The 12,287-nt window shown below is 38.9% G+C and overlaps 1 long non-coding RNA gene across 1 annotated transcript; it reads right to left on the bottom strand.

Annotated features, from left to right (window-relative positions):
- Positions 1-5,494: 5,494 nt before the first annotated feature.
- LOC129347402 (uncharacterized) lies at positions 5,495-7,460 on the bottom strand. The gene is made up of 3 exons (XR_008599491.1): positions 7,206-7,460; positions 6,794-7,064; positions 5,495-6,612 (listed from the first exon to the last, which is right to left on the bottom strand). It is a non-coding gene; the product is annotated as an uncharacterized LOC129347402 (long non-coding RNA).
- Between the last annotated feature and the right edge of the window lie 4,827 nt (positions 7,461-12,287).

The raw sequence follows: 12,287 nt of genomic DNA, 5'->3' as shown, positions 1-12,287 counted from the left end.
AAATCAATTAATAATTTTCATAAAGAACAATCTGAATCTAAGTCTGATGCATTCACAGGTAAAGTTAAATTTCATGCATTTATGGTGGTCAGTGTAGTAGGAATTCAGTCATTAGTCATAGCTAAGAACACAGATGAGAAACTTAAGATCATTGCTGTTTTTCAGGGAGAATGGAGTAAGATAAAGAATAAAGAGGTTGAATCTGGATTTAACACAGAACCTGACTCAGGATCAGGCTCAGTTTGAGGAAATGGTGATGTAGAAAAAGGACAGAGTAATGATGAGTTGATGAAAAAGGTTTAACAGTCTGCATGTTCTTCATGTGTTTGTCTTCAAAGTGATCAGATGGAGGAGTCAGAGCTTTGTAAAACTAATGCAGGTTTCCCTAAATGCATGATTGTTAACGCAGCTGTGTGTCAGGTTTGGAGCTCGGTGGAGGCCAGGGATATAGTGTTTAGTGTATGAGATCCTTTTACTAGTCTGATGAAATATCTTGATTGGTTGTGGGTTACAGCTATATTGTATAATGTTGTGGTTCCAGAATGAAGAATGAAGTTATTGTTGCAGTGTGTGTTTTGGAACAGAGTGGTCTGTGGTTGAGGAATCTTTTGATCTACTTCCCACTGAGAATGTCCAGTGACTTGACAACCTCGATGTGCAGACATGGTTAACAGAGAAGGTTAAAAAGGCAGTATTTAAACATGCATGCTCTATTGTTAAACTTTATGGGGTTGATGTTTGTGTGTAGGATGATGATGAGCCTCTGTGAATATTTAATGAATGGTTTGAGGAAATGTGGGAGTTAGGAATGGGTTGTGATATGAATGACAACAATGCAGTGGTGTTTGGGTTAGTTGTAGGGAGTGTATGTCATGAGATTTTTTAGAGGTATAGAGTGTTGAATCAGTCATGGTATAGTAGTATGTGGATAGAGTTAATGCATGTGTTGATGGAAATGTAGAAGGATGGTGGTTTTCCATTGAATGATGTGTAAAGGTTAAATATATGTTTCAGTTCATAGATCAGCCTCAGTGTTGTTTTTGTCAGAAGGGTGTTTCCTGAACAGAGTAGAAATGCAGACAATGCTGGAAATATAGGAGAATGAGACACTGGGCCAAAGATTGCAGAGTAGTAAGGAGTTAGTCAGTAGAATGGAATGTTTTTAACTGTGTAAGCAGTAGAGTTTAATATTCTTGTATTGAAAATCTAATATGATCAGTAGTAACAAGGAAAGGGATCATTTCAAAATTATTATTTAAAATAAAAAGGATTTTTTCTGTGATATAACTTCAGCATGTAATGGTTTGGTATTGGTGTGCTCAATACTGAGAAACAGAAATTTCATTTGTGGTGGATTTAAATTAATTGTAATCTTAAAAGTTAACTATATTAAGTAAATTAATGCATCTCTAGTAAATAAAATAGTGTTAAACTTTTAATGTCTGTAGTTTAAGGGTATTATACAAATATTTAATTTGTTTTTAACATTTATAGAGTAAATAGATAGCAGGATAAATGGAACAAGATCAATTGGTGAAATGATTAAAGTATATTACAAGTTGTACCTATCAATATTTTTCTACAATATCTTTTGAAATGCTGTGCATTATTATGTAATAAAATTGGAGATATTAATTGATAAAGGAGGTATATTTTCTGCTGTATGTTTCACTGATAATGTTTGCATTCCTAGTTCTAAAATGGCTGTTGTAGGAGTTTCAGGCACCCCATAAGTAAATTAATTTTTGATCAAGCTTATGTTTCAAAAGCAGGATTAGATGTGGAACATTGTATGTGATTCTTGTAGGAACACTTTTGAGTGTGATGGGAAGAGGCCTTGTTTGTCAATTAAATAGTGGTATTAATTGTAGTGCAGATTAGTTGTTTGTAGAAAAGAACAAAATTAGTTTAGTGTTTGAAATTAGGTAATGATTTTAAATGGTTAGATTGTGGAAAGTTTTAATATGAAAGACAGTTTTAGTGGTAATGACATAAAAGTATAGGAAAATCTTTTTGAGTTTGTTGTGTGGTATGAAGTCTGTGTTGCAGTGGTGTTGTTTTTCATAGTCCATGTTTAGAGTATGAAATTGTAAGTGTGCCAGTTACACTTTTATTTATGCCAAAAATGATAAAGTTATGTGAAGGGATTTTATTGGGTTATGGTAGAGATTGTGTGCATGTTATCAGAGGGATGCAATTGTGTGCAAATAGAACATATTCATACAAATGGTTTACAGGTATTATTTGTTTGTGACATTTACATTGTGCTTATGAAATTTGTTTGGATGTTAGTTAGCAATTGTTTCTAATAAATTGTTTGTGACAATCATGAATAATATGATAGTAAGTGTGGTTGGGTAGTAGATAAAGTTGTTATTCAGATTTGTAGTCAAATGAGTTTGGTGCAGTTCATTTTTGTTTCTATGTGCATAAATGTTTGTGTTACAGAGTGTGTTAGTTTGGTTCCACCATCTGTTGTGTGGTTTAAATAGTTCGTATTGAATGTAAGTAATGGTATTTTGCTTTAAAGAAGGAGACCTGACCAGTATTTTTGTCAATTTCTCATTTAGTTTACCATAGAGTTTCCATTGAAGAATTTGTCGGTCTGAGTTGAGTTGAGTTGAGTTGAGTTGAGTTGAGTTGAGTTGAGTTGAGTTGAGTTGAGTTGAGTTGAGTTGAGTTGAGTTGAGTTGAGTTGAGTTGAGTTGAGTTGAGTTGAGTTGAGTTGAGTTGAGTTGAGTTGAGTTGAGTTGAGTTGAGTTGAGTTGAGTTGAGTTGAGTTGAGTTGAGTTGAGTTGAGTTGAGTTGAGTTGAGTTGAGTTGAGTTGAGTTGAGTTGAGTTGAGTTGAGTTGAGTTGAGTTGAGTTGAGTTGAGTTGAGTTGAGTTGAGTTGAGTTGAGTTGAGTTGAGTTGAGTTGAGTTGAGTTGAGTTGAGTTGAGTTGAGTTGAGTTGAGTTGAGTTGAGTTGAGTTGAGTTGAGTTGAGTTGAGTTGAGTTGAGTTGAGTTGAGTTGAGTTGAGTTGAGTTGAGTTGAGTTGAGTTGAGTTGAGTTGAGTTGAGTTGAGTTGAGTTGAGTTGAGTTGAGTTGAGTTGAGTTGAGTTGAGTTGAGTTGAGTTGAGTTGAGTTGAGTTGAGTTGAGTTGAGTTGAGTTGAGTTGAGTTGAGTTGAGTTGAGTTGAGTTGAGTTGAGTTGAGTTGAGTTGAGTTGAGTTGAGTTGAGTTGAGTTGAGTTGAGTTGAGTTGAGTTGAGTTGAGTTGAGTTGAGTTGAGTTGAGTTGAGTTGAGTTGAGTTGAGTTGAGTTGAGTTGAGTTGAGTTGAGTTGAGTTGAGTTGAGTTGAGTTGAGTTGAGTTGAGTTGAGTTGAGTTGAGTTGAGTTGAGTTGAGTTGAGTTGAGTTGAGTTGAGTTGAGTTGAGTTGAGTTGAGTTGAGTTGAGTTGAGTTGAGTTGAGTTGAGTTGAGTTGAGTTGAGTTGAGTTGAGTTGAGTTGAGTTGAGTTGAGTTGAGTTGAGTTGAGTTGAGTTGAGTTGAGTTGAGTTGAGTTGAGTTGAGTTGAGTTGAGTTGAGTTGAGTTGAGTTGAGTTGAGTTGAGTTGAGTTGAGTTGAGTTGAGTTGAGTTGAGTTGAGTTGAGTTGAGTTGAGTTGAGTTGAGTTGAGTTGAGTTGAGTGAGTTGAGTTGAGTTGAGTTGAGTTGAGTTGAGTTGAGTTGAGTTGAGTTGAGTTGAGTTGAGTTGAGTTGAGTTGAGTTGAGTTGAGTTGAGTTGAGTTGAGTTGAGTTGAGTTGAGTTGAGTTGAGTTGAGTTGAGTTGAGTTGAGTTGAGTTGAGTTGAGTTGAGTTTGAGTTGAGTTGAGTTGAGTTGAGTTGAGTTGAGTTGAGTTGAGTTGAGTTGAGTTGAGTTGAGTTGAGTTGAGTTGAGTTGAGTTGAGTTGAGTTGAGTTGAGTTGAGTTGAGTTGAGTTGAGTTGAGTTGAGTTGAGTTGAGTTGAGTTGAGTTGAGTTGAGTTGAGTTGAGTTGAGTTGAGTTGAGTTGAGTTGAGTTGAGTTGAGTTGAGTTGAGTTGAGTTGAGTTGAGTTGAGTTGAGTTGAGTTGAGTTGAGTTGAGTTGAGTTGAGTTGAGTTGAGTTGAGTTGAGTTGAGTTGAGTTGAGTTGAGTTGAGTTGAGTTGAGTTGAGTTGAGTTGAGTTGAGTTGAGTTGAGTTGAGTTGAGTTGAGTTGAGTTGAGTTGAGTTGAGTTGAGTTGAGTTGAGTTGAGTTGAGTTGAGTTGAGTTGAGTTGAGTTGAGTTGAGTTGAGTTGAGTTGAGTTGAGTTGAGTTGAGTTGAGTTGAGTTGAGTTGAGTTGAGTTGAGTTGAGTTGAGTTGAGTTGAGTTGAGTTGAGTTGAGTTGAGTTGAGTTGAGTTGAGTTGAGTTGAGTTGAGTTGAGTTGAGTTGAGTTGAGTTGAGTTGAGTTGAGTTGAGTTGAGTTGAGTTGAGTTGAGTTGAGTTGAGTTGAGTTGAGTTGAGTTGAGTTGAGTTGAGTTGAGTTGAGTTGAGTTGAGTTGAGTTGAGTTGAGTTTAGTTGAGTTGAGTTGAGTTGAGTTGAGTTGAGTTGAGTTGAGTTGAGTTGAGTTGAGTTGAGTTGAGTTGAGTTGAGTTGAGTTGAGTTGAGTTGAGTTGAGTTGAGTTGAGTTGAGTTGAGTTGAGTGAGTTGAGTTGAGTTGAGTTGAGTTGAGTTGAGTTGAGTTGAGTTGAGTTGAGTTGAGTTGAGTTGAGTTGAGTTGAGTTGAGTTGAGTTGAGTTGAGTTGAGTTGAGTTGAGTTGAGTTGAGTTGAGTTGAGTTGAGTTGAGTTGAGTTGAGTTGAGTTGAGTTGAGTTGAGTTGAGTTGAGTTGAGTTGAGTTGAGTTGAGTTGAGTTGAGTTGAGTTGAGTTGAGTTGAGTTGAGTTGAGTTGAGTTGAGTTGAGTTGAGTTGAGTTGAGTTGAGTTGAGTTGAGTTGAGTTGAGTTGAGTTGAGTTGAGTTGAGTTGAGTTGAGTTGAGTTGAGTTGAGTTGAGTTGAGTTGAGTTGAGTTGAGTTGAGTTGAGTTGAGTTGAGTTGAGTTGAGTTGAGTTGAGTTGAGTTGAGTTGAGTTGAGTTGAGTTGAGTTGAGTTGAGTTGAGTTGAGTTGAGTTGAGTTGAGTTGAGTTGAGTTGAGTTGAGTTGAGTTGAGTTGAGTTGAGTTGAGTTGAGTTGAGTTGAGTTGAGTTGAGTTGAGTTGAGTTGAGTTGAGTTGAGTTGAGTTGAGTTGAGTTGAGTTGAGTTGAGTTGAGTTGAGTTGAGTTGAGTTGAGTTGAGTTGAGTTGAGTTGAGTTGAGTTGAGTTGAGTTGAGTTGAGTTGAGTTGAGTTGAGTTGAGTTGAGTTGAGTTGAGTTGAGTTGAGTTGAGTTGAGTTGAGTTGAGTTGAGTTGAGTTGAGTTGAGTTGAGTTGAGTTGAGTTGAGTTGAGTTGAGTTGAGTTGAGTTGAGTTGAGTTGAGTTGAGTTGAGGCTTCGCAGGGTGACGCAGCGCTTCGCAGGGTGACGCAGCGCTTCGCAGGGTGACGCAGCGCTCCGCAGGGTGACGCAGCGCTCCGCAGCACTTCTTCCTGCAACAATAACAGAGCAACAACTTGCAGCAACTGACATTCTTCCTGCAACAATAACAGAGACCCAAGTTGCAGCGACTGACGTTCTTCCTGCAACAATAACAGAGCAACAACTTGCAGCAACTGACATTCTTCCTGCAACAACAGAGAACCAAGTTGCAGCAACTGACGTTCTTCCTGCAACAATAACAGAGCAACAACTTGCAGCAACTGACATTCTTCCTGCAACAACACAGAGAACCAAGTTGCAGCGCCCGACGTTCTTCCTGCAACAATAACAGAGCAACAACTTGCAGCAACTGACATTCTTCCTGCAACAATAACAGAGAATCAAGTTGCAGCAACTGAGGTTCTTCCTGCAACAATGGTTTACAATCCAAACAATTTTTTTCAATAAAGGTTTTTGTTTTTATTGACAACAAACTTGTACAAAACATAAAAAAACAATCAATTCTTGCAATTTCTCACAATAATCTATAAATACAAAAGGCAATCAATGCAGTCAAATGGAGTCGAGTGGAAAGGAGTCGAGTCGAATGGAGTGGAATGGAGTCGAGTGGAATGGAGTCGAGTGGAATGGAGTTGAGTGGAATGGAGTCGAGTGGAATGGAGTCGAGTGGAATGAGTGGACACCAGAATGTGGCAACAATGACAAAACTCCTTGTGCAACATCCTCCAGGAAGGTCTGTGTCACCTTTGAAACATTTATCAGTAGGTCAGTTCAAAATCCAGCCAGTCACACTTAAGCAGGTGATGTATTTTACACAGACTACACTTATCATTTTTTTTCCCCCGTCTTGATAGAATCTAAAAGCACAGATGTCAGCACAAATGATGGTCTAGACTAAACAGTGTGTGCTTTCATTTCTTACCCATTTTCAAATTGTCTTTGAAGGTTGTTAGGTCTTCATGGCAGAATGACTTCCACCTTCGTGGACGCTGAAGGTTTCTGCTTGAATATTTCTGATCTTCATCAGGTGTATTTGTTACCCAGTAATGCTTTGTAGCAGATGGTCTGGGGGAGGAAAACATCAAAAAAATATGTTGAAGTATAGAAAGCTGAAAGCCACACACTAGTGCATATATATGAAGCATTGCATTTTATCCATGAGGAAATTCACCTGTGTGGGTTTTAAACGTTTATGAGGATTTATACATGAATAACCTAAACTAATCCATCAAAACTGGATACTTACCACAGGAAGAAACTCAGCTGAAGGGGTAGGTAGGAAACCCAAACAGGAACCGGCAGGGGTACAAGGGCAGCATCGTGTCCAAGAAGCTCTGGTGGTCATGAGTTGATGCAGGATATGCAAGTCCATGGTGGAGCAGGGAGTGAATGACAGAGCTGGCTTATATGCTGGGAGGTGGAATTGCAAACAGGTGACTGGTGTGAGTCAATTACGGCAGCTGATTCTCATTGCTGCAATCAGACTGCAGGCAGGTGGAACGGTCAGGAAGGAAGGGCTGAAAGCGGACAAGCAAAATCTGATTAGGAAAACAGACAAGACTACAAAATTCAACAAAGACTAAACTAACAACAGAGGGGAAATTTAAGAAAACCATAAATGAATAACCTAAACTAATCCATCAAAACTGGATACTTACAACAGGAAGAAACTCAGCTGAAGGGGTAGGTAGGAAACCCAAACAGGAACCGGCAGGGGTACAAGGGCAGAGTCGTGTCCAAGAAGCTCTGGTGGTCATGAGTCGACGCAAGATATGCGACTCCATGGTGGAGCAGGGAGTGAATGACAGAGCTGGCTTATATGCTGGGAGGTGGAATTGCAAACAGGTGACTGGTGTGAGTCAATTACGGCAGCTGATTCTCATTGCTGCAATCAGACTGCAGGCAGGTGGAAGATTCAGGGAGGAAGGGCTGAAAGCAGACAAGCAAAATCTGATTAGGAAAACAGACAAGACTACAAAATTCAACAAAGACTCTAAACTAACAACAGAGGGGAAATTTAAGAAAACCATAAATGAATAACCTAAACTAATCCATCAAAACCGGATACTTACCACAGGAAGAAACTCAGCTGAAGGGGTAGGTAGGAAACCCAAACAGGAACTGGCAGGGGTACAAGGGCAGCATCGTGTCCAAGAAGCTCTGGTGGTCATGAGTTGATGCAGGATATGCAAGTCCATGGTGGAGCAGGGAGTGAATGACAGAGCTGGCTTATATGCTGGGAGGTGGAATTGCAAACAGGTGACTGGTGTGAGTCAATTACGGCAGCTGATTCTCATTGCTGCAATCAGACTGCAGGCAGGTGGAACAGTCAGGAAGGAAGGGCTGAAAGCAGACAAGCAAAATCTGATTAGGAAAACAGACAAGACTACAAAATTCAACAAAGACTCTAAACTAACAACAGAGGGGAAATTTAAGAAAACCATAAATGAATAACCTAAACTAATCCATCAAAACCGGATACTTACAACGGGAAGAAACTCAGCTGAAGGGGTAGGTAGGAAACCCAAACAGGAACTGGCAGGGGTACAAGGGCAGCATCGTGTCCAAGAAGCTCTGGTGGTCACAAGTTGATGCAGGATATGCAAGTCCATGGTGGAGCAGGGAGTGAATGACAGAGCTGGCTTATATGCTGGGAGGTGGAATTGCAAACAGGTGACTGGTGTGAGTCAATTACGGCAGCTGATTCTCATTGCTGCAATCAGACTGCAGGCAGGTGGAAGATTCAGGAAGCAGAGAGACACAGTAGAAAGTTTTAATCACAGATTAAAGTGTGGCTAAATGCAAAGAAGAAAAAAAACAGCAGGAGAAAAAGGTGAAACACTTAATCAGTCGTTTACTATGGAAGTCTAAAAACAACAGAGTTAAAGCTTTATTAAACAGGATGATAAAACAAGGCTGAGTATTGAAAGACTTGATTTCATAGATTCAGCTCTATAATCAGTCCTATCAGTTCTCAAATCTCTGACAATGTGGTTTCTTACTCATTTCATTAACAAAACTGAATAAATTAAGACTCCAATAACTCTTCATTAACAAATCTGAATGTCCCCTTGAGCTACTTCCTCCCCATTTTAGACAGCAAAAAGCCTTTAAAAAAAAAGAATCCTGAACATTGGACATGTTCTTAACACATTTTTAGTCTGACTCACCAAATGTGCTGTTGCAGGTAGGTGCCTGCCATTTCCAGCAGCATTTCATGTAATATTCTTTTCCCCTTTTGCTATTCAAGTGTTACTGTTTTCCCATTTACTTTGGAAAAAGCAACAATCACAGTGCTAGTCACCGTGCTGAAAATGGCAGGCAGGTCCACTTGGTTCTTTCAGTGAATTAGCCATTTTAATGAAGGTGCTCACTTCTATATGCACAAATGTTCCACCAAAACAAATTCCCTCAGAGGTGATTTTGCAGGGACACCATTGCTGCATGCCTAATATGATTTTGACTGACTGGGGTAAAGACATACAAAGAAACCGGAATGTATTTCCACCCACAGCAGAATAGCAATAGGTGCACATAGACCGTTCTTCAATGCTGACACATTCATCCATCCATTCATTTCCCTCCACATAACCAGTTCCAGCAGGCTAAGCAGGTCATTCCATCTGCAATTCCATTTCAAGAGAATTTCTTGCTTTTGTTTTTCAGCCCTCCTTCAAGGACTGTTTTCTGGCTCAGCTCAGTCATTCTTACACAGTGAAAGGAAAATACATTATATTAAAATATACAAAAATACATCTATTAAATAGATGTAGAATACATTACTGACTACTCATTAGACGTTCTATTCAAAGTTGATGATAAAAATGCAGAAGAAGATTTTTTTTATCCCTTTTTCTGGATTTAAAAACATATTCACACTGCTTCTGACCACCAATCTGTACAAACAGCAGCTCCATTCTCCTCTTTTTTATCTACTTCATTGCATGATTGCCATCTCGGTAACTTCAGAGCTGCCGTTAATCGCCACCCCACCGGCCTACACTGCTGAGTTTTCACGACTCTGCCTATCTTTGGTGGAAGTCAGCCGCCCACCCACTGCAGACACTCTTCATTAAGTCTCGCTGTATATGTACAGACAGATAACAGTTCTTCTTCAGCAACACTCATAGCTCTCAGGGCTATGCATTGCATTGCACCATGAATACAAACTACATTTGTGAACAAAGATTTACATAGACTTGCAAAGAACATGTATGTCATGGTGGTCCTGAGTTTCCAGTGACTCCCGTAACTCTGAATTTATTGTAATGGAATCATTAAAACACACTCTGTCACAAAAAACAATCATGCATGTTGTTTTTTCATAGATGACAGGTACTTTGGAAATATGACAAAATCCACTGCTTCAAAAAGAATGTGCAAACAGCAATGGTAATATTTGGTTAAACATCCCTTGGTCATTTTCACCTCAACTAGATGCTTTCAGTAGCCATCTCCAAGTTTCTGGCTGTGTCCTTGACCACCCATCTTGACAGAATCGGTGCAGTCCAACTAAATTTGTTGACTCACACAGACTTGTTTCTTCAGCACAGTCCACAGGTTCTCAATGGGGTTAAAGTCAGGAGTTAAAACCAGTCTAAACCTTAATTCTTGCCTGATTTAACCATTCCTTTACCATGTTTTTGGTCATTGTCTTGTTGGATCACTTAACTCCATCCAAGACTCCTTCTGGCTGATGATTTGAGGTTTTCCTGAAGAATGTGGAGATAATCATCCACAAGAACCAACATGCATGAATGTTTTTTGGGACAAAGACACGTGTTTCGTTCATTCCAGCATAGAAAATTAAGAGCTATAGCAGTCACTGAAAATTCAAGATTGCCACAATATGCACGGTCTTTACAAGTGTATGTAAGCTTTTTTTCACTACTGTACATACTAACATCAGCATGATAACAAGCTTACCCTGACATTTCTCATGGTTGTTAGCATGTCCCAGAAATGACAGATCATATATTTTCTACATTTGTTTTTGATGGTTCAATACAGTGCCAGTTTGTATTCAGATTTAAATATTTTTGTCCTCATAATTTGCCATATTTTTGTCAAAACACTCAAAGTTCTTAACATATAAGTATTTGAGAAATTCACATTTTGCTTTGATAGTGGAGCTACATGGAAGCTTAGGTTTACCCAAGCTTATTTCATTCAGAGGCCAATTTTCCAAACTACTGTTGGCACAAAGAATCACCACAGTTTTTTGGAATCATCCTCTGGGAACCATAAATGCTTTTACAAAATTTCACTGGACAATCTATCCAATGGGATTTCAGACAAGACCAAAATGGAGCGACTGAAAGAGCAACATTTTAATCCATAGAATCATATTAAATGCATGGCTAAAAAACACAGACTACTGCCTGGACATCAGTGTAGATTAGTTTAAACCTAGAGATCGTGCTGTTATCTTTATATTCAAATGGAATCAGGAATTAATTGGGGCTCAACGTGGCTCAGGTGGTAGAGCGGGTCGTCCAATGATCGAAGGGTCGGCGGTTCGATTCCCGCTCTGTCCTAGTCATGTGCTGTTGTGTCCTTGGGCAAGACACTTTACCCACCTGGCCTCCAGTGCTGCTACTCACACTGGAGTGTGAATGTTGGTGGTGGTCGGAGGGGGCGTTGGCGTAGATTGTCAGCCACGCTTCCGTCAGTCTGCCCCAGGGCAGCTGTGACTATAAATGTAGTTTACCACCACCGAGTGAGAATGTGTGAGTGAATGAATTCATTATGAAGCGCTTTGAGTGCCTTGAAAAGCGCTATATAAATCTAATCTATTATTATTATTATTATTATTATTATTATTATTATTATTATTATTATTATTATTATTATTATTATTATTATTATAACAAAGCCTATATTTTGCTGAGAGAAAAACTTCCTTTGTTTGTCAAATGGAAAGGGATGCATTCTTTTTGAAATGCCAATAAACTGTTTGTTTGATGTCAAACCAAACCAACCGATTGATTTAGTTTCAGTTTACTAACTGAGGGTAGTTTATTGGAATGTCTGTTGTTCTCAGGCCTCTTTTGAAAAAGAGACTAGATTAAATAATGTTTAAGGAGGGCTTTTACTTCACAGTTAAGATAATAACCACTTTGTCAAACATGAGGAAATATCACAGTAAAAAACGAATTTCTTCAGTGTGGATGAGCATATGACGTTTCAAATAACTTGACTGCCTGAAAGATTTCCCACACTTGTTACAACAATGTGTTTGTAGACTGATCCAGCTCTCCTTTACTGGAACCACTCCCACCCTCATCAAGACATCTGTACAGATCCCAGCAGGTCTGGTCCTGTGGAGCAAAAAACAAAGTGTCAGTCACAGCAGTGCAAGAGGACAATAAATGGCAAATGCTACTGAATTACACAGGAAGAGGTAAGGGTGTAGCAGTACACAAAAATCACTGTTGGGCACACACACTCAGCTTTGAGATCATGGTTCATTATGTTCAGAGCGTAAAATGGGAACAAGAAATACAAAGCATTACAGTGCTTCTTTTTTTTTTCTTTCCTTTATTCAAATTAAACACGGGTGTGATGAACAGACTATGACTGCATTTTCTCAAAAAAGCCTGTCAACACTGCTGTAAGTGGCAGCAACTTACTAACAACAAAGTAAAATTTACAAAAGTAAATTCAAATCTTTTTTTTTACGCTATTTTTTTGGCTTTTTATCGGCTTTATTTAGGCACAGTGAGATAGAGACCGAATCC

This window comes from Amphiprion ocellaris, chromosome 18, assembly GCF_022539595.1.
Source record: "Amphiprion ocellaris isolate individual 3 ecotype Okinawa chromosome 18, ASM2253959v1, whole genome shotgun sequence".
NCBI lineage: Eukaryota > Metazoa > Chordata > Actinopteri > Pomacentridae > Amphiprion > Amphiprion ocellaris.
Note: the sequence above shows the minus strand (reverse complement) of the source record. Positions and strands in the feature narration are given on the sequence as shown.